Source organism: Rhinatrema bivittatum, chromosome 6 (genome assembly GCF_901001135.1).
Source record: "Rhinatrema bivittatum chromosome 6, aRhiBiv1.1, whole genome shotgun sequence".
Lineage (NCBI taxonomy): Eukaryota > Metazoa > Chordata > Amphibia > Gymnophiona > Rhinatrematidae > Rhinatrema > Rhinatrema bivittatum.
In genome coordinates, this window is record NC_042620.1 from 133,943,534 (window position 1) to 133,966,124 (window position 22,591).

Here is a 22,591-nt window from a genome sequence, read left to right on the forward strand (position 1 = left end):
CCAATATGGACATAAAAAAAATCCAATGAGTTGGGTATATGTACATATGTGCAAAAAAAAAATTTAAACCCCCTCACCCTCCTTAATCCCCCCCCCCCCAGACTTACCACAACTCCCTGGTGATCGAGCGAGGAGTGAGGACGTCATTTCTGCAATCCTTGGCGAGAAGCATGTGACGTCGGTGGCACGTCGAGTGACGCGGCGTCACGTGATTCCCGGCTCGTTCGCGCCGGACGGCTCGTTCGGCCCAAAAAGAACTTTTGGCCAGCTTGGGGGGGCCTCCTGACCCCCCCAAGCTGGCCAAAAGTTCTTTTTGGGCCGAACGAACCGTCCGGCGCGAACTCACCGGGAATCACGTGGCGCCGCGTCACTCAGACGCGACGTCACGTGATTCCCGGCGAGTTCCCTGCCCAACTTCTGAAACCCACCCCGATTCAAAGTGCCCCTCTACAGTGGTACATATATAGAGAGTATCAGACTGACTTTAAACAGAATATCTCTCTCTCTCTCTCTCTCTCTCCTTCTCTCTTTTTCATTAAGGCCCTAACACAAATTGATAAATGACTCCAGTAAATGTTTTGCCAGTTAAAAGACTTGTAAAGTTGGGGGATACATATTTTTTTTTTAATCCATAAATTGCTTTGGCTGAAATAATTTACAAAAGCTGCAAATGTTGATAGTTTGCCATCCCTAAAAAAGAGATTTGCAATAATCAAGACTAAAAATTATGAAAGCATGAACCAATAATTTTAAATTTTGGGTTACTAATAAAGGATGCAGTCCATAAATATTTCACAAGATGAAATGTAAGAAGCCAAGTTAGTTATGAATCAATCTGAACACCAAGGGTTGATACAGCTTCTTTGATTGGAACCTCATCAAGTGAGGACTAGAGACAGTCCTTACTTGAATAGGTCTCAGGAAAGATTCAAACCTTTGCATAACCTTTCCCTTTAAGTCAAATGATTGCAATTGTCTGATAAGAACTTCATGGAGAGAGTTTCGAATACTGCAGAAATTTGAAGTCCCTTCTAATAAGTTTTCTCAGATTATATAAATTACCTCTGAATATTAAAATAGCAGAACTAACCACAATGGGGATTTGGGTTAATTATTTGCCATTTTAAACCTGGATTCAAGGCAAAATATAATTCAAATACAGTGGACAGATCCTTGTCTCAGAAAGAATTTACAATCTAAGCTGCTACTTATGCCAAAAGGAGGATGAAAATATTTTCTCCAAGTCATAAGGAGCATCTGTGGGAGAAGTGGAATTGGCTTTACTTGGTTCTCAGTCCACTAGGCCATTTCTCCTAATATTCACTGATGTTGCCCTTTTCCATCCTGGAAAAAAAAAATTGTTAGTTTGAGGTTATTTCTGAAGGAAGTCTCTGAAAACAAGCACACCAATGCTGTCTTGTTTTATAACAGATTACAATATCATCTTCTTACACCCATGGACCTGATAATATATTTACTTCTGGTTTGGGCAAATCTCTGGTTTTTGTTTCATCATAGGTGAGAATGTTTTGGTTTCTACCCTAAATTGGTGAAAATTAAAAAAAAAATTCCTGAAATGAAAAAACAAACTGAAATAAACAAAGCACCGTTCTTAAGTTTTAACTTGTACACTCTATGGTAAAAATACTTTTACCGGCCTTTCTTCTTTCCAGCTTGTTGCAAGCTTCCAAGTTCTCTCCCCCTGTTGATTGTAACTTTGACTTATTCCTACTTATTGTTATCTTTCGTTTTACTTGAATTTGTTACTCTAGTTTTTCCCTTTGTTAAACTGTAAACCGATCTGATATGGTAATTTACTATGAAGGTCAGTATAAAAAAACTGTTAAATAAAATAAATAAATAAATAAATAAAATTTGGGGGCCGAAAGTCCCTAGAGTTCATGATAATATTATGATGAAGTTATTAAAGTTACCTATTTAGTAGAAAAAGGAAGGGTATAAAACATTTTGCATATCTTCAGTTTATATCTTTCCAAGTGTTCTTATGGATGTATCATCCATAATGAATATCACTGCATTGTTTCATCTAGTAAAATTATCTCATTATTGAGACCTTATTAAATAATTTAAAAGCAGAATTCACTTTGTGTTAGCAAGATCTGTTGCAGTGATAAGTTAGATGAATCTGAGAGGTTATGTGTTCCTGAGAATACAGATCCTACAAGCTTATTTCAAAGACGTGAAACAGGTACTTCCTGAATTCTATGAATCCTCGTTTCTCTGATCTTTGGAAGCAGTGACTACAGTCAACGAATGTTGTATAACCACTAGTTTGGTGCAAAAACCAAGCAGGGTTCACTTATTTACAGAAATTATCCTGCTTTTCCTAGTTTTACATTATGGTCAAAGACCATTTTTACCTGGGGCCTAATAATACTGTGGCAGGTTTCTTTCTTCCAAAGTTAGGAATCTGTCTAGTTCTTTACTCAGAGGCCCTTATTAAAATAGTTTGGGCAAAATTTGGACAGAGCTAGACATATCCCAAGTTTAAAATGTCCTGCCTACCCAATGGGTAAGATTTAGCCCAAAAAGTAAAACTTACCTGGATTAAAAATAGGTGGTATTGGGGGGGGGGGGGGGGTGTTCCGGGGTGGAGCTTGCTCAGTCTAGTCAAGTATGGAAAGCAGGTATAAAGGTATGAATGTAAACTTCCCCAGATACCTTAAAAATAAGCCTAGTATTTTCAGCAGGAAACATGTCCCGCTGAAAAACATGGCTAAAGTTATCTGCATTACAACTTACCACTCTCTCACTGCTTAAAAGTGACCTCACAGTTGAAGATGGGTTTGCCAACTAGCTCCAGATTTTCAGGACAGGCTGATCAGTCAATCTATTTATTTATGTATTTATTTATTTTTAAGTCTTATATTCCGCAACTTCCATTATACATATATGTTCAGGGCCCATTACATAAATATGGGCATAAATCATACATAGTATTGTTTTACCCCACTGCATGCATGAACTCGTAGTCTTGCTTTTCTTAAGGAATGCATAGACCCAACAGAACTACAAGTCTTTGCATACAGTAGGGTAAAACCAGGAATGGATCAATCTGTCCTGAATACCTGGAATCAGCTGGCAACCCTAGTTGAAGGCTAATTAATCTGGATTGTTGGAATAGAATTATTAGCAATTGCAACATTTAAAAATTATCTGTGTCAATAGTAACTGTGGCAGTCTTAGGTTCACTTGCTCACCTTCCAGAATTTCTTTCTGTCAGAATCAAAGACTTTTCCTCCAAAGATCTTTATAATGCACTATGTGGCATAATTGTGGCATAGACTTAGTTTTTGGGTACTTGCCAGGTTCTTATGGCCTGGATTGGCCACTGTTGGAAACAGGATGCTGGGCTTGATGGACCCTTGGTCTGACCCAGTATGGCATTTTCTTATGTTCTTATGTTCTTAGGAGTACAATGGTGCTTTAAGTCTTCCTTGCCTGCTACTTTACAGTTCTCAAACTAAATCTCTCACTTCTGAGCTCCAACCTCATCTCTTTCTGCTTCCTATTGCAGGTTTTAAAAAACCCTGTCTACTCCACTCCCAGGCAACCATCTGGTTCAATCACTTGCAGCTACTTTCAGCATCAGCTTCCAGCTAACAGACTGCCACAAAATATCAGGTTTGCATTGATTTTTTTTTCATGCAATTTACCTTAGTAACTTTTATTCAGTTTACAAGTGTATGATTTCATGAAAGTAGAAAATAATCAATAAGATAAAAAATATTTTTAGAAAAAAATGTTATTGGAATCAAAAGTTTGAAACAATGTACTATTGATAAGAGATAGACTTTATTATTAAATGTCTTTGATATCAACATTGCTTACAAAGAGATAATAAAGAATGATGTACTAGAAATCATGGGGTAGATTTTCAGAAGGGTGTAGTCAGCTAACTGAAAATTAGCCAGTTAGACCCATGTTTTTGAAAATGTACACTTGCTGAGTGGCTAAATAGAGCATCCTATGTTTAGCTGCTGCTCAAAATGTGTACATTCCTGGAGGGGTAGTTGGGTTGGGAGAAGGAATCTTAGCCAAGTAACAGTTATTTTTAGTATTAAGCAGATAAGTTGGGTGGCTCCTTGTGTGTGCAAAATAGCAGATTTAAATTTAGCAGTCTAGATTTAGGTGTTTTGCAGCTGCTGCAGCCTAACTGGCTTTCTTGTCATGTGCCTTAATGAAAATTAGTCCGTGAGGCCAATTTGCTAAAACCTGTGATCACCAAACAGCAAGCTAGTAACTAACATTTTAGCACTGGGGAAAATTCATGCTACGTGAACATTGCAATTATATGTTAAACATTAGGGATGTGCAATCATGTTTTACGAATTCGGCAATGTAAATGAAATTGCCTAATTTGGAATGGTTCGGGAGAACCGAAAAACAATTGATTTTTTCTGAAATTTCAGAAAAAAATTCATTTTTGAGTTAGCGCACGCTAACTCCCGTAAGTGAGCACTAACTCCCAATAGTGTACACTAACCCAAAAATCGGTACCCCTGAAAAAAAAAAAACCTGAGCAACGGGAAAAACAAAATTCCCACAGGAGGGGGCCCAAAACAAAGCCCGATATGAAATTTTTACCCGAAGCGCATGTCTACTAAACATTAGTGTGCAGGTGCATGCAAATTATGCAGATAGTGTGATAGAATGCTCATGGGCTCTTATCACCTAGTAACAAAAGCCTTTTTAAATATAGTAGCATTTTACTCTGGGGTAAGTGTTAAATGTTAACATGATAGCATTGCTTGTATACTAATACTTAACATGGAGGGAAGGCTGTGTCCTCACAACCAAACACCATTTAAAAACTCCTCATCTTCCTTTCCCTCACTGAAAAACTCAAAACCCCATCCCATCTAACAAACTTGGACCAGCCATCACATTTCAGCCCACCCAACCCTATTTCCTCTTGATCCGCCAAACTAGCAAAGAGGCCCCTTCAAGGGCCCAATCATTACCCATACCCCTTATCCTACTAAGATGCTTCTTTAGATACCCAAACATGACCATCCTTTTTTAACCAAGATAACCATCTATAGTCCCACCCACTCCTCCAAAATATGTAATTGCCAGCAGAAGACAATAGACAACCTTTTGTTTAGTTCTGCTGCTGCATGCTGAATGTTGCTGCCAAATGGAGCATCACAATATATCAGACTGGCAGATGGTTCCTTCTGTCCCAAAGAGAAGAACACTTCTACTAACAAGGGCTCTCCTTTTCATTGTGGCCTCCAAAGTGTTCTGATTCCTCCTTTAGTTTTTGGAGTATGATTCTTATTCCATGATTCTAATATTGTTTAGCAGTTCTATAATTGAATTGATGGGGATTCAGTAGTGATATTCTGTCTATTTCTAAAAGTGGCTATCTTTCAGTTTCTGCACCCCTAGGAATCAATCTCTTTCTTCTCCTCTGATTCCTCTATTGCCATCTCTATCTGGATCTTCTTCATAGACATTGAAATCTCGCAGGCACTGAATACTATATATGAGATCAGAAAAAGTAGGAGTATGTAGTATTCCCTTACACTCCCCAGTGATGGCATCTTGCAGGGAGTGTGCTTTCACAAAATTCATGAGTCCACTTTAGCTCTTGTTCTTTTGTCTAGTCTTCCATCCTAGGAAAGTGGTTTAGACTCAAGGTAGGAACCCTCAAGATTTCCAAGAGGCAAGAAATTTCTTGGTTTCCAGGGTCAGGCCCGATGCAACCAGGTGTGCATACTGTGCATTTGCATGGGTCAACATACCCAGGGGGCCAGCAGTCCTTTTCTGATGTGCTCATGAGACTCCCAGCTATGTGAGCAGGAAGAAAACATAGTAACATAGTAATGATGGCAGAAAAAGACCAAAATGGTCTATCAAGTCTGCCCAGCAAGCTTCCCAAGGTAGTAACTGCTGCTCTGTGCAGGTTACCCCCTCGTTTCTGTTAAGGGTAGTAACTGCCACTCCATGCAGGTTACCCCCACTTGAGACATACCCACAGGGATCCCCAGCCCCATGGGTAGGAAGAAGACGGCGGTGGCAATAATTTCAGATATGCTTGCTGGGCTCCCACCTCCACAAGCAGGAAGTAAACAGCAGCAGTGTTGCAAATTTAGAACATGCACTCAGGTCTCTCAGCCCTGTGAGCAGGAAGAGAGAGCCAGCAGTGGCATGTGTTTATGACTTATTTAAGGGGGGAAGATCAGGCCCCATGGGAAGACGACAACAGTAGCAGCAGCTGCAATTATGACAAGCCTGAGGGGATTCTACACCCCGAAGGCAGAAAGGCAACTTTCAAGCCAGCGCTGGAGTATGACATGCTCACAGAGTTTCCACCCCATGGACAGAAAAAAAGAAGTGATATGATGGGTGGAATGGAAAGGAGAGTATAATTGAGAGATGGAATGGATTGTAAAGGGGTGAGTGAGAAGGGGGAGAGGAAAAAGGGGGAGGAGGTAAGTGAGTGTGTGAGAGGGGAGAGAAGGAAAGCAAAGGGGGCTGAAAAGGAAGGTAAGAGAAGGGGGTGAGAAAAAAGGGGAGCAAGAAGGATTGAGTGAGTATGCATGTGTGTGTGAGAGCATGTTGTGTAAGCATGAGAGAATAAAAGCATGAGTGTGAGACATTGTGACTGTGAGTGAGCATATGTGTGTGAGAGAGAGAGCATGTGAGAGTGTGAACTTGTGTATGTGTGTATGTATGACAGCGTGTGAGTGTGTGAGCAAGCTTATGTGTGTGACAGCATGTGAGAGAGTATGAGCGAATATGTGTGTGAGAATGAACATATGTGTCACATGGTAAGAGCAATGGATGGCCCACGCCATTTTTTTTAAGATGGTGCTGGCTGTCCATTGCTCCTACCATGTGACAGAGGCCAGCCAATGGCACTGATAGCCCCTGTCACCTGGTAAGGGCAAATGGCCACCAGCACCATTTTGTTTACTGGCAGCCGACGGCCCAAGAGCGGGAGATCACTCCCGGGACCCCGCTGGACCACCAATGACTTTAGGCAAGTTTTTGGGGGGTCAAGAGGGTGGGGAATTATAATTAATTACATCTGAATGGTTGGGGTGTGGGATTTTTTTTCGGATCGGGACAGCCGAAAAAAAAATCAGCCCAAACCGCGGGAAACAAAATTTCCCATGGCAGGCCGATAATGAAGGCCGAACTGAAAGGTTCGGCCGAATCACATCTCTATTATTTTATTCATACAAAGGCTATATATTGTTACTGTAAGTCAAATTGTGTACAAGTAGTAAAGTTCTGCTACCCAACATACATATTAAGGTAAAAATTTATGCTTATAGCTTTTCCGGCAGTGTTCAATCTGTGGATAATCTCACCTGATGCTCCAACAATAGTCAGTCATCATATGTAGATCCCATCTACCCTGATACCATGCCTCCATGAACTTCAAATCTTGGTGGAATTGTTCACCTTGCTCATCACTGACTGTACCAAGGTTTTTCAGGAAGTCAGCAAGATGGCTATGCAGAAAATGCACCTTGATGCTCATGTTGCAACAAAGCATTTTGAAGCTCTCCAAGAGTTTCTGGACACTTTTGCTGTAATTCTGTGCTCATATATTTCCAAGAAAGTCCTTGACAAGGTTTTTGAATGACAACCAAGCATTCTTTTGGAGTTCTTTTGGAGTGTCTGACATGTTCATCTTTAATGAGCTGCCAAATCTGTGGACCATCAAACACACTGGCCTTTATCTTTTCAAATGACAGGCTAAGAAATGCCAAAATGAGATATTTGAAAAGGTCTCCTTCAGTTGGCAAAGCTTTAACAAATTGCTTCATGAGGCCTAAGATAGGCTGTGGAGAAAAAACTTGACGTAATAGAAGAAAACTAACTGCAGTTTTGAAATCAGCATGCCTATTTAAGTCTAAAACAGCTGAAAAATCGAACTCAGCATGAATTATGTTAAAAATTGTTCCCAGTGTTATTATTGATGTTATTTGATGTCTGCTGTTTTTACATATTTTATTGGTTTTTGGGAACTTTGAAATTTTTTTATATGAATTTAATTTTAGAATGTTATTCTATTCATCAGCTATCTTGAAATATTATTTTTTTATTTGTATGCTTTTATTATTATGACTTTTTTACATATTCTGATTTTATTGTTTTATGAGGAATAGTGATATTTTTATTTTTCTATTGTTGCACTGCATACAGAGTGTGGCTATTAGCAATTTTCAGTTCAGTGTTTGCTACACATTTCTATTTATACTTAATGGTCTGTCTGCATTCTGGTGTGTAATGGAAGTGAGGTATTCTGTTATTGTATAGTTTCTGTATAGGGATTTATAACAGCCTGTCTCATTCTGTTTTTTTTAATAGGGGGTATCTTGGTATTTTAGAGCCTGCTGTAATATTTGCAATGTTGCATTTTCATCGGTAGGATTCTCACTGTTTGAGTATTATAATTAGTGCAGTTTTGGTATTGGAAGTTTATTCTATTGTAATTGAAGTTCAGTTTATTCATGGCTTTTTGAGGCTAAGACCAAACCAAAGCACCTTACAATAAGCCTAATAGCATATGGGCTCCAAATGTCTTTTTTGTAGGGTTTCCTCATTGGCATCACAACATTACTTGCAAATATTGATGTAAAATATATTTTTATATCAGAAGACTGTACTTTGAATGTGCTTTTTCATGTAAAATCTGTTATTCATGCATAAGTTTAATAGGATGTGGTGAGAGCTGGGGAAATTGAGAAGCACAAGGGTGTAATGTTTGTTGAGTGCCTAATATCCTTGCACTGGCCCTGAAAGAGTTCCACGCGCAGACCCTCGCCATTCACCAATCTCCCACTTCCCCAGAGGGCAAATACTGAGGAAGGGTGGGAAGCAGATGGTAGGTTCTGAGGAGTGTGGCAGGATTGCCAGCTTCTTAAAAATATCACTGACATTCTTATCTGCTACACCTTTGGAAATTCTGACCCATATCTGCCCATTTCCCCATCATTTCAAATCATCGAAAGAGCCAGAATCCAAGGGGAAAATTACCACCTTGCCATCTCACTGATTTGACATGTGCTGTGCTATGCCTTGGGGGGCAGGAGGGGAAGGGGTGCCATCTCTTCTCTCAATCCAGGCAGCAGATTGCCTTCAGCCACCCATGTGTCTGTGTGAGAGACTTTGTGCTTGTGTATGTCTGTGTGCCTGTGAAAGTCCATGTATCACACATAGGCTTTTATAGGCACACACACATACACACATATGGGTAAATTTTCAAACCCTTGTGCACATAAATCCCAGGCTTACACTCGCCAGACCAATTTTCAAAGGCCTGGCCACGCGCGTAAATCCGCAGGACACGTGTAAGTCCCGGGGCCTTGGGAAAGGGCAGGGAGGGGGTGGAGTGATCCTGTTCTGAGTCATAATCCCTGGAATTTCATTATATGACCCCTAGTTCTATTGATTTCTTTCCAAATGAGAAGATTTGTCGATTGTGCATCAATAAAATCTTTCAGGTATCTGAAGGTCTGTATCATTTATTTTATGTATTTATTTATTGAGTTTTATATACCATCGTTCGGTTTACAATGGTTTACAAGTTTCAATCTAACTAGCAATTCTTAAAACATAGTACAAACATTGGAATAAGATCTACTCCTCTCCTCCTGGGTATATATATTTAGGTCCTTAAACCTTTCTACATGAGTCATTTGATGGAGACCCCCCACCATTTTTGTTGCCCTTTTCTGGACTGCCTCCATCCTATCTCTGTCCCTTTTGAGATACAATCTCCAGAACTGAAGACAATACTCCAGGTGAGGCCTCACCAAGGACCTGTTTAAGGGGATTATCACCTTGTTTTCCTTACTGGTTATTCCATTCTCTATGCAGCCCAGCATTATTCTGGTTTTAGCTATCGCCTTGTCACATTGATTAATTGTCTTCAGATTGCTAAACGTTATCACCCCAATGTTCCTCTATAGCTCCGTGCACAATAACCCTTCACCCCCATCACATACAGCTCTTTTGGATTACCACACCCCAGATGCATCACTCTGTACTTCTTGGCATTGAATCCCAGTTGCCATATCTTTGACCAGTGTTCAAACTTCCTTAAATCACGTCTCATTTTCTCTACTCCACAAATAGACATACTTTACCTTCTATCCCTTCCACAATGTTGCTCACAAATATATTGAACAGGATCGGTCCCAATACCAATCCTTGTAGCACTCTGCTTCATACCATTCTTTCTTCAGAGTATGTTCCATTTATCATTACACGCTGACTTCTATTTGTTAACCAGTTTGTAATCCAATCCACTACCTTGGCACTCAATCCCAAGCTTCTCATTTTATTCACAAGCCTCCTATATGGGAATGTATCAAAAGCTTTGCTGAAACCCAAGTAGATCACAATGAGCGCACTTCCTCAATCCAATTTTTTAGTTACCCAATCAAAAAAAATCAATCAGAATGCTCAGTAGAATCTATATGGGTAGAAATCCCATGTGTGTTGGGTAAGAGTATAGTGACAGGAGTATACTACCGTCCACCTGGACAAAATGGTCAGACAGATGATGAAATGCTAAGAGAAATCAGGGAAGCAAACCAATTTGGCAGTGCAATAATAATGGGAGATTTCAATTTCCCCAGTATTGACTGGGTAAATGTAAATGAGGACTTGCTAGAGACATAAAGTTCCTGGATGTAATAAATGATTGCTTCATGGAGAAATTGGTTCAGGAACCAACAAGAGAGGGAGCTATTTTAGATTTAATTCTTAGTGGAACGCAAGATTTGGTGAAAGAAGTAACGGTGGTGGGGCCACTTGGCAACAATGATCATAACATGATCAAATTTAAACTAATAACTGGAAGGGGGACAATAAGTAAATCTGCAGCTCTAACACTAAATTTTAAAAAGGGAAACTTGATAAAATGAGGAAAATAGTTAGACAAAAACTGAAAGGTGCAGCTGCAAAGGTTAAAAGTGTTCAACAGGCTTGGACATTGTTTAAAAATATAATCCTAGAGGTACAGTCCATATGTATTCCGCGCATTAAGAAAGGTGGAAGGAAGGCAAAACGATTACCGTCATGGTTAAAAGGTGAGGTGAAAGAGGCTATTTTAGCCAAAAAAACATCCTTCAAAAATTGGAAGAAGGATCCATCTGAAGAAAATAGGATAAAACATAAGCATTGTCAAGGTAAGTGTAAACATTGATAAGACAAGCGAAGAGAGAATTTGAAATGAAGTTGGCCATAGAGACAAAAACTCATAATAAAACTTTTTTAAATATATCCAAAGCAAGAAACCTGTGAGGGAGTCGGTTGGACCATTAGATGAAAGAGGTGTAAAAGGGGCTCTTAGGGAAGATAAGGCCATTGCAGAAATACTAAATTAATTCTTTGCCTCCGTGTTTACTAATGAGGATGTTGGGGAGATACCATCATCCTCATTAGTAAACACGGAGATGGTTTTCAGGAGTGATGACTCAGACGAACTGAACGAAATCACTGTGAACCTGGAAGATGTAATAAGCCATATTGACAAACTAAAGAGTAGAAAATCACCTGGACTGGATGGTATGCATCCTAGGGTTCTGAAGGAACTCAAAAATGAAATTTCTGATCTATTAGTTAAAATTTGTAACCTATCATTAAAATCATCCATTGTACCTGAAGACTGGAGGGTGGCCAATGTAACCCCAATATTTAAAAAAGGCTCCAGGGGCAATGCGGGTAAAAAAGACCAGTGAGCCTGACTTCAGTGCCGGGAAAAATAGTGGAAACTATTCTCAAGATCAAAATTGTAGAGCATATAGAAAGACATGATTTAATGGGACACAGTCAACATGGATTACCTAAGGGAAGTCTTGCCTAACAAATCTGCTTCATTTTTTTGAAGGGGTTAATAAACATGTGGATAAAGGTGAACCGGTAGATGTAGTATATTTGGATTTTCAGAAGGCATTTGACAAAGTCCCTCATGAGAGGCTTCTAAGAAAACTAAAAAGTCATGAGATAGGCGGCGATGTCCTTTCGTGGATTACAAACTGGTTAGGGGACAGGAAGCAGAGGGTAGGATTAAATGGTCAGTTTTCTCAGTGGAAAAGGGTAAACAGTGGAGTGCCTCAGGGATCTGTACTTGGACCGGTGCTTTTCAATATATATATAAATGATCTAGAAAGGAATACGACGAGTGAGGTTATCAAATTTGCGGATAATACAAAATTATTCAGAGTAGTTAAATCACAAGCAGACTGTGATACATTACAGGAGGACCTTGCAAGACTGGAAGAGTGGGCATCCAAATGGCAGATGAAATTTAATGTGGACAAGTGCAAGGTGTTGCATATAGGGAAAAATAACCCTTGCTGTAGTTACACGATGTTAGGTTCCATATTAGGAGCTTCCACCCAGGAAAAAGATCTAGGCATCATAGTGGATAATACTTTAAAATCGTCGGCTCAGTGTGCTGCAGCAGTCAAAAAAGCAAATAGAATGTTAGGAATTATTAGGAAGGGAATGGTTAATAGAATGGAAAATGTCATAATGCTTCTGAATCGCTCCATGGTGAGACCGCACCTTGAATACTGTGTACAATTCTGGTCGCCGCATCTCAAAAAAGATATAGTTGCAATAGAGAAGGTACAGAGAAGGGCAACCAAAATGATAAAGGGGATGGAACAGCTCCCCTATGGAGAAGAGACGGCTGAGGGGGAATATGATAGAGGTCTTTAAGATCATGAGAGGTCTTGAATGAGTATATGTGAATCGGTTATTTACACTTTCAAATAATAGAAGGACTAGGGGGCATTCCATGAAGTTAGCAAGTAGCACATTTAAGACTAATCAGAAACAATTATTTTTCACTCAACGCACAATAAAGCTTTGGAATTTGTTGCCAGAGGATATGGTTAGTGCAGTTAGTGTAGCTGAGTTCAAAAAAGGTTTGGATAAGTTCTTGGAGGAGAAGTCCATTAATGGTTATTAATTATACTTAGGGAATAGCCACTGCTATTAATTGCATCAGTAGCATGGGTTCTTCTTAGTGTTTGGGTAATTGCCAGGTTCTTGTGTCCTGGTTTTGGCCTCTGTTGGAAACAGGATGCTAGGCTTGATGGACTCTTGGTCTGACCCAGCATGGCAATTTCTTATGTTCTTATGAACGGACCTTCCCCTGGTGAATCCATGCTGCCTCAGGGCCAGAAATACTCCTGACTGTAAATAGTTCACTCTCCAGCAGAGTCTCCTTTAATTTTCCCTCAGCCGAGGTGAGGCTAACCAGCCTGTAGTATCTATCTTCCTTTCTGCTCCCACTCTTGTGAAGTGGGACCACTACCACTCTTCTCCAATCACTCAGCACCACTCCCATTTCCAGGAATCTATTGAGCAAGTCATGTGGTGGAGCAGCCAGCACATCTCTGAGCTCTCTCAGTATCCTGGGATGAACCTCATCAGGTCCCATGACTGTCCACTTTCAATTTTCCTAGCTTTTCCCATACATGCTCTTCCTTAAACAGAGTTTTGTCTACTCCAACCCCATCCACAGTCTTGTTAATTAGTGATGATCCTTCTCCAGGATCTTCTTTAGAAAACTGAAGTATTTGTTTAATATTTCTACTTTTTCTTCATTTCTTTCTACACATTGATCCTTGTCACCTTTCAGTTTCACTATACCACATCGGACCTTTCTCTTTCACTGATATATTTGAAAAATGTTTTGTCACCTCGCTTTATCACTTTGGTAATCCTTTCTTCCACCTGACATTTTGCTTTCTTGATTACTTTCTTCTTCTCCCTCAGTTTCACCAGATATTCTTCCCTATGTTCCTCTTTTTGGGATGCTTTATATTTCTTGAACACTCTTCTTTTTACTTTTATTTTTTGAGCCACCTCCTTTGAAAACCAAATCGGTTTCTTATTTCTCTTACCTTTGTTTACTTTTTTAACATATAGATTTGTTGCCTTTGTAATTGCTTCTTTTAGTTTGGCCCACTGTTGTTCCACCTCTCTCATTTTCTCCCAGCCTTCTAGTTCAATCTCCAGGAATATCCCCATTTTGATAAAGTCCGTATTTTTGAAATTCAAAATGCAGGTCTTTGTGTAACTTCTCTGTATCCTATTTGTGATATCAAACCATATCTTTTTATGATCATTGGTGCTGAGGTGGACATCCACCCGTACATTAGAGACATTATTAATTCAAGTATAATGCTCTCCCTTGTGGGTTCCATTTCCATTTGTTTGAACAGAGCCCCTTACAGAGCATCTGCTATCTCTCTACTTCTGGTAGATTCCACAGAAGGGATTCTCCAGTCTAAGTCAGCAGATTAAAATCTCCAGCAATCAACACTTCTCCCATCTTTCCCATCTTTTGGATGTCTTTTACCAGATCTCTGTCTAGTTCTTCCATTTGAGTCAGAGGCCTGTAAACTACTGCAGTAAAAATGCATGATCATCTTTTTTTAGGACGGCCCCTAATGCTTCTTCTCTACCCCACATTCCTGGCAGTTCAGTTGCTTTGATATTGTTTTTGACATAAAGAGTTATTCCTCCTCCTTTTCTGTCCTCTCTGTCCTTCTTTAACAAATTATAGCCTGGTATGGCCATAACCCAATCATGAGGTTCCGTGAAACATATCTCTGTAACAGCAACAATGTCCAAGTCTGCCTCCACCATTAGAGCCTGCAGGTCTGGGATTTTATTACTCAAACTATGAGCATTTATAGTCATAGCTTTCCGATTTTTCTCTCTTGATTTGTTGCACTTCCTAGACAACTGTTCTGTTTTTTTTTTAGCTGATTGATCTTGTTATTTTCTCCTCCCATATCTTTCATTGGCCATCTCCTGCCATCCCCATTCTTTAGTTTAAATGTCTGTTAATATATGATCTGAATTTGTCACTTAGCATTCTCCTTCAATACAGACAAATGTAGGCCATTCTTACCATATAGACTTTTACTGCTCCATACACAACCATGTACCTTCAGTACACCAGTTTTTGTGCCAGAAATTGAAATTATCTATATGGCATAGCTTCTCATTTCCCTTTTCATGATTAGGAAATATTTCTGAAAAGTCAATAGTCTATGCAGTGTTCCTTATCATTTTGGAAATCTTTTTGTACCTCCTGGATACCATTTCTATTGAGGTCATTGATTCCCAGATGGATGATAACACTGATATCAAAGTTCCTACTTTCTTCTTCAAGGACTTGGACTATCTGGTTTGAATTTCTATTAGCTGAGGTTCCTGGAAGGCATTTAACTGTTGTATCACAATCAAAATGTGCTCCCAAATTGGTTCCTCTGATGATCGAAGCTCCCAGAAGAACACAGCTTTCTTTTATGACATATGATTCTGTTGAAGGGCCTCTGGGTACATTGGGAGACTTCACTTTTAGAATTTAATTCAAAATCTATTGCTGATGTTTCTTTATTCTCCAATGCATAAAAAGCATTTTGTAGGGGTAACAGTGGGGAAAGTGGGTATCTCTTCATCATAGGCTTTATTCTGCCAGAGCTCACTGTTATCCAATTGTATCTGGGTTTCTAAATCTTGTATTTCTGACATTTCTGTAGGAGTGGGGGTTGATACACAAATGCTGTAAAGTTAGGGAAGGTGGGTGTCTATCACATGTTTTGCTCTACCAGTCTTGTGAAGGGGCCTCGAAAGGCCTTGCATTCTGTTACATAAGGGTGCCCATGGGCCTCAGCCCGACCTCAGATGGATCCAGGACCGGACCGAGGGTTGATGGCGTGTTCCACCATGGCTGATGGTCTTACCCTCTGCCAGGCCGGCAAGCTCCCATGGCCAACAACAGGATGTTGGAATGTGAATAGTCCTCTGACCATTCTGAGCCCTTTCGGACCTGCTGCATGGAACAGCATGGAGTAGCAGGCCTGGCATGAGGTCGAGGGTAGACGGGCCTTGGCACGAAGACATGACAGCAGGATCGATGTAATGGCATCGCGGACGAAGACTTGACACCAAAGCTGATGTGAAGACATCACAGACCAGTGGTTGATGCGACGGCATCCCGGACCAGGGTCGATGTGATGACATCAGGAACAAGACATGATACCAAGAGTAATGCAACAGCATCCAGGACGAGATGAGAAACTGACGAAGTCCAGACGAGATGAGAAGCTGGGCGGAAGGACATTGGCAGTGTCTCTCAGGGTGCCCTACTCAGTCCACCCACGGGACTGAGTCCCAGACCACCCTGTCCCACTGCGCGCCCTACACAGCCTAAGAAGGCTGGTTACGGACCACGCTGGGAGTGGGAGAAGCGCAGGGAAGGTTCCAGTCGAAGCATAACTCCAACGACGGAGCTGATGTCATCCAAAGATCCACCAACAGCTGGCAGGACATGACGGCTCAGGAGCACAGGACACCAGTCCACCTGTAGGCTAGTCCACGCTCGGGCAAGACATCATCCGAGGGACCCCCGGCCTGACAGGTACCAGAAGGCTCAAGAGCGCTGAAGACAAAGACACAGGAGCAGGACATCAAGGAACCTGGAACATCAGGAAATGGAGGATCAAAGTGAGACACCAGGACACCTGGACAGGGACCTCAGACAACGAAGACATAACTTGATATGGCGTGACAACAAAAACTCCATTGAGAAGACGAAGAAGACCTGATGGAGCTCTGGCAGGCAGGAGCCTCCAGAGTGAAGCAACTCCGATGCAAGGCAAAGACTGACTGACAGAACAGCCCTTTATAGGGCTGGTACAGGAAGTCCACTCCTTAGGTGGGGCCAGCATACTTCCTGTGCCTGGCCCTTTAAATCTTGCAGAGAGGCGCGTGCCAGCGCCTAAAGGAAGCAGGAGAGCTGTGCAGGACCGCAGACAGTGGCCTGCACTGATATACAGCATCAGAAGCGCAGGGCTGGGTCTGAGGAGCAGGCCCAATGACGGCAGCGGCTCCAGCCAGCCTCCACGCCGCGAAGATCAGGTGACATCGGCGGCGGTCCCGGCCGCACAGTGGATGGCAGGAAGTCCGCAGCTCCAGCCGCGGTGAAGAGGAGCAGCATGGGCGGCCTCCGGGCCACCGGGAAAGACACAGTCCGCGGCTCTGGCCGCGTGGCAGCCCGACTCTGGCAGCACCAGCCGCGTTGGGAAGAAAGCAGCATGGGGTGATTGAGCCTGCTCACGGGGGGACCCTCGGGCAGTGAATTCATAAAAGTACCCCCTCCTCAAAGCCCCCCTTCTCAAACCTCTTATCAACAGTCCGAGGATAAGTGTATCAGTCCATACTGGATGGAGGTATTCGAGGGTCCAAAAAATGGAAGCTGGTAAATCCGGGGACAGCATGAACAAAGCAAAACAGCAGGAAACTACAAAAACATGGAAGACATGATGAGAGACCAAAGAAGACGAGACCGAGAGCAGACGAGACCGAGGGAACACGAGACCGAGTGAGCGGTGACCGGGCAAACGGTGACCATGCGAGCAGAGACCGAGTGAACAGTGACCACGCGAGTAGTGACCGAGCGAACAGTGACTGCGTGACCGACAATACAAAAAACACAAAAGAGGGAGCAAGGGAGCAGAGAGCAAGGGAGCGGAGAGCAAGGGAGCAGAGAGCAAGGGTGCGAAGAGCAAGGGAGCGCAAAAAGCAAAAGAGCAAAGAGCGAGAGAGCGGAAAGCGAAGGGCGAAAGAACAAAGATAGAGAGAAGGGAAACGAGGGAACGAAACGCGGGAACGAGGCGGACGGGGAAAACAGAAGCGGAAAGAAAGCAAACAATGAACAAACAAAGAACAGGACAAAACGAGCAACCAACAAAGAACAAGACACAACAAGCAACTAACAAGACCCAGACAAGAACCACCAAGAAACACCAAGAAGACTTGGGGGAGGGAACCCACGGCGGGCCAACAAAAAAACCCCCAGCAAAACCAGTGGGGATGCAGGTGCCTCCTGCAGGTCGGAAAGACCCCAAACTGGCCAACATGACAAAAAAGTCTGGATGCAGGCACCTCCTGCAGGTCATTACAAAAACAAAATCCAGACAGCTGGCTCCTCCAGCAGGTCGTAGCGATGGCAAAACTGGCACCTCCAGTGAGTCGAGAACACAAAGTCCTGAAAAAATTTTTCGGTCCCATAACCAGTCCAGGAACACAAACAAAACTCTGGAACAAGGCGGATCCATCGACGGAGTATTGTCAGGCACATGGCCTTGCATTCTCTTACATGAGGCCTCGAAATTCCTTGCATTCTGTTACATAAGGGTGTTTTAGTGTGCCCATGGGCCTCAGCCCGACCCCAGATGGATCCAGGACCGGCCCGAGGGTTGATGGCGTGTTCCACCATGGCTGACAGTCTTACCCTCTGCCAGGCCGGCAAGCTCCCATGGCCAACAACAGGATATTGGAATGTGAATGGTCCTCTGACCATTCCGTGCCCTTTAGGACTTGCTGCATGGAATAACATGGAGCAGCAGGCCTGGCCTGAGGTCAAGGGCAGACGGGCCTTGACACGAAGACATGACAGCAGGATCGATGCAACGGCATCGCGGATGAAGACATGACACTAGGATCGATGCAATGGCATCGCAGACGAAGACTTGACACCAAAGCTGATGCGAAGACATCACGGACCATTGGTCAATGCGATGGCATCCCGGACCAGGGTTGATGCGACGACATCAGGAACAAGACGATACCAAGAGCGATGCAACAGCATCCAGGACGAGACGAGGAACTGACGAAGTCCAGACGAGACGAGAAGCTGGGTGGAAGGACATTGGCACTGTCTTTCAGGGCGCCCTACTCAGCCCACCCACAGGACTGAGTCGTGGACCACTCTGTCCCACTGCACACCCTACATAGCCCGAGGAGGCTGGTCACGGACCACGCTGGGAGCAGGACAAGCAGAAGGTTCCAGTCGAGGCAGAACTCCAACGATGGAGCCGATGTCATCCGAAGCTCCACCAACAGCTGGCAGGACATGACGGCTCAGGAGCACAGGATACCAGTCCACCTGTAGCTTAGTCCACGCTCGGGCAAGACATCATCCGAGGGACCCCTGGCCTAATAGGTACCAGAAGGCTCAAGAGCACTGAAGATGAAGACACAGAAGCAGGACATCAAGGAACCTGGAACATCAGGAAATGAAGGATCAAAGTGAGACACCAGGACACCTTGACAGGGATCTCAGGCAATAAAGACATAACTTGACATGGCGTGACAACAAGAACTCCATGGAGAAGATGAAGAAGACCTGATGAATCTCTGGCAAGCAGGAGCCTCCAGAGTGAAGCAACTCCGATGCAAGGCAAAGACTGACTGACGGAGCAGCCCTTTATAGGGCTGGTACAGGAAGTCCACTCCTTAGGTGGGGCCAGCACACTTCCTATGCCTGGCCCTTTAAATCTTGCAGAGAGGCACGTGCCAGTGCCTAAGGGAAGCAGGAGAGCTGTGCAGGACCGCGGACAGCAGCCTGCACTGACGTAGAGCATCAAAAGCACAGGGCTGGGCCTGAGGAGCAAGCCCGATGACGGCAGCGGCTCCAGCCACTGCAGGAAGCCCCAGGGGCGGCTCCAGCTGCTACTCAACCCCGGGGATGTGGCCACCACGCCGCGAAGATCAGGTGACGTCGGCGGCAATCCTGGCCGCACAGGGGATGGCAGGAAGTCCGCGGCTCCAGCTGCGGTGAAGAGGAGCAGTACAGGCGGCCTCCGGGCCACAGGGAAAGACACCTTCTGTGGCTCCGGCCATGTGGGAGGCCTGACTCTGGCGGCACCAGCCGTGTCGGGCAGAAAGAAGCATGGGGTGAGTGAGCTGCTCGCGGGGGACCCGCGGGCAGTGAATTCATAACAATCAGAGCCCACTGTAAACCATTTTTTCCTGGGTTTCTGATACTTCTGTAGGAGATGGGTGAGAGATACTGAATGGTTCAAAGTTAATTGAAACCTGTATAATTTCTCCCTTAGATGAATCAGATCCATTTTAATTGCTGACAGCTGAAGGCGAAAGAGACAACCTTTGCCTTGGGACATAAGCTGCAATTGTGCATTGAATAAAAGACATTTTGTTAAACTATCACTAATTCCTTAAAACCATATAGATAAGGTAAGGTAAAATCTGCACACATAAAAGCAGATATAATAAGAGGAAAGCCCAGGGAGAGTGACTCTCCAAAGAGTGCCTACTTTCAAGGGAGTAGCTGATATAAAAAAAACCCTAGTGTGTGAAGATTTGCATTGACTGTGAAAGTTTGGACTATGTACTCTCTTTTGCTTTTCTGTATGGATTGCACTATTCTTCAGTGTGTACTCTACTGACTTTTTTGTTCTACATCCAATACTCCAGTAGATTATATATTTATGTATTTGTTTGTTTTTTGTTTGTTTAATTTACCAACATTTATATACCACCTTATCACAGTGGTGGGACTAGTACCTTTAGAGATTCCAGCTCCTTCATAATCATGACAAAAGAGGTTTCAGTTTCCTAGGCAGCAGCCATTTTTTATGGAGATGTTTGGACCTTTTCACTTTATGTAATACTGTGTTTTACAATTTACCACTGGCCATGATAGGATAAGTATTTAGAAAATAATTTACTGTATGATTTACTAGGTGCTAGTTGTTTCTCAGAAAGCAGATCTCTTATATGTCAATTCAGCAGCAAGATCTTTGACTATTTAAGATTTATAACAAGTCACATGGTTATCAGCTGGTCTTGTGTGCAAACCAAAGTAAAGGGTTTCCACTGTGTTGAATTGACCCTGAGTGACACTAAGGACTTTTTTGGCCAAGTCCCAAAGCAAAGAAAGTCAAACAGCATTGTCTGAAATATCAAGTAAAAATGTTGCAGCAGTAATTTGTTATAGGGATGTGCAGAGGGACGCCATACGTTGCATTCGGGATTCAAATTCATTGGGAGGAAGATAAGTTGCATTCGGCAAGGGCCCCCCCCCCCCGATATGTTCATGCATTAATTCTTATTTGTTTCCCGGCTAAAATTGAATTAACTACAACCCCTCACCCTCCTGACCCCCCCCAAGACTTACCAAAACTCCCTGGGTGTCCAGTGGGGGGTCCGGGAGCCATCTCCTGCACTCACATCCTCAGCTGCCAATATTCATGCCGGCACCATCCATTGCTCCTACCATGTGACAGGGGCCAACCAATGGCACCGGTAGCCCCTGTGACATAGTAAGGTCAAAGGCTATCGGCGTCATTTTGAATACCGGCAGCCGAGGGCGTGAGTGCAGAAGATGGCTCCTGGACCCCCCACTGGATGCCCAGGGAGTTTTGGTAAGTCTTGGGGGGGTCAGGAGGGTGGGGTTTTTTGTTTAAATTCGCTCCTTTAGAAGAACGAATATTTCGGTGAAGATTCGTTGTATTTGTGGGGAATTGCAATACGTTTCGCTTCCCCACGAATACAACAAATATGGCCCTATATGTTGCGGATTACCAATACGTAGGAAATGAATGCACACCCCTAATTTGTTATGGGTTTGACAATTGCTTGGCTTTGATTGTAAATATTACCACCCTTATCATAAAGCTTGGAGGTAACTTCATGGAGAAACTTAGGGGGATCCTGCACAGAGTAGAAGATTCTACCATAAGAAACTTGCTGGCAGACTGAATGGACCATCTGGTCTTTTTCTGCCATCATTACTATGTTACTATGTTAACAAACTTTACTCTTACCTATTATAAGGAAACTCAGCTGTAAGCCCACCTAATTAAAACCCAGTATGCACCTTCTATAGGGATGTAAAATTTCAAAATGATTTATGCAGGTGAAAAGCACATTTACCTGTGTAAAACATTTTGAAAAATCAATTTCCCTATGCATATTAAATTTTAACTTTTGTGGTTTAACTAAATACATTTCTTAGTATGTTTTATTTTGTCTATAATTCTTTGATAATATGATCTGTTACTCTTTGACAGAATTGTTGCAATCTCAACTCTCCTATTTCCTAGGTAATCAGTACACTATTTTGTTTTGATATATTTAATTTTTAAAAAGCACTTGTCATTTTCTACAGGCATTATGGTTAGTTTTTGAAGCATATACTACCTACCTTGATTACCATTTTCTCCTGCTTGCTTTGCCTTTTTGTGCTTCATTGACTTTATTGTCAACAGAGAATTATTTATTTATTTTTTTTGGGGGGGAGGACTGAAGTGAGGGTTTGCTACTCTTAGCTTCAGATTTCTCTGTCAGTGGGAAAAACTAGCAGTCAATCAATTTATCATTAGTTGCCTATCATTCAGAAAGTAGTGGTCAAGCTATTTCTCAGTCCAGGCTTTCCATTTATCTGTCCATTCACATTTATTGAATGATTTTGGATAAAGATGAATCGTAATGATCCTGCCACTAGATAGTACATAAAAAAAGCATCATAGCTACAACTAGATTAATACAATCTTTTTGCAGTTGATAAGACACATTATGGAATAGCTGAAGGAACTGTTTGAGGCTGCTTATTAGGCTCACCTAATGAAAGTAATAAAGATCTCATTTTGTCTTTCAAAATACAATAGAAAACAGAAAACTATGCTAATGGTACTACTGTGCTGTTTTGTTTTTTTTTTCAAAGTCAAATTAAGTAAATCACTAAACAAATTATAAAAAGAAA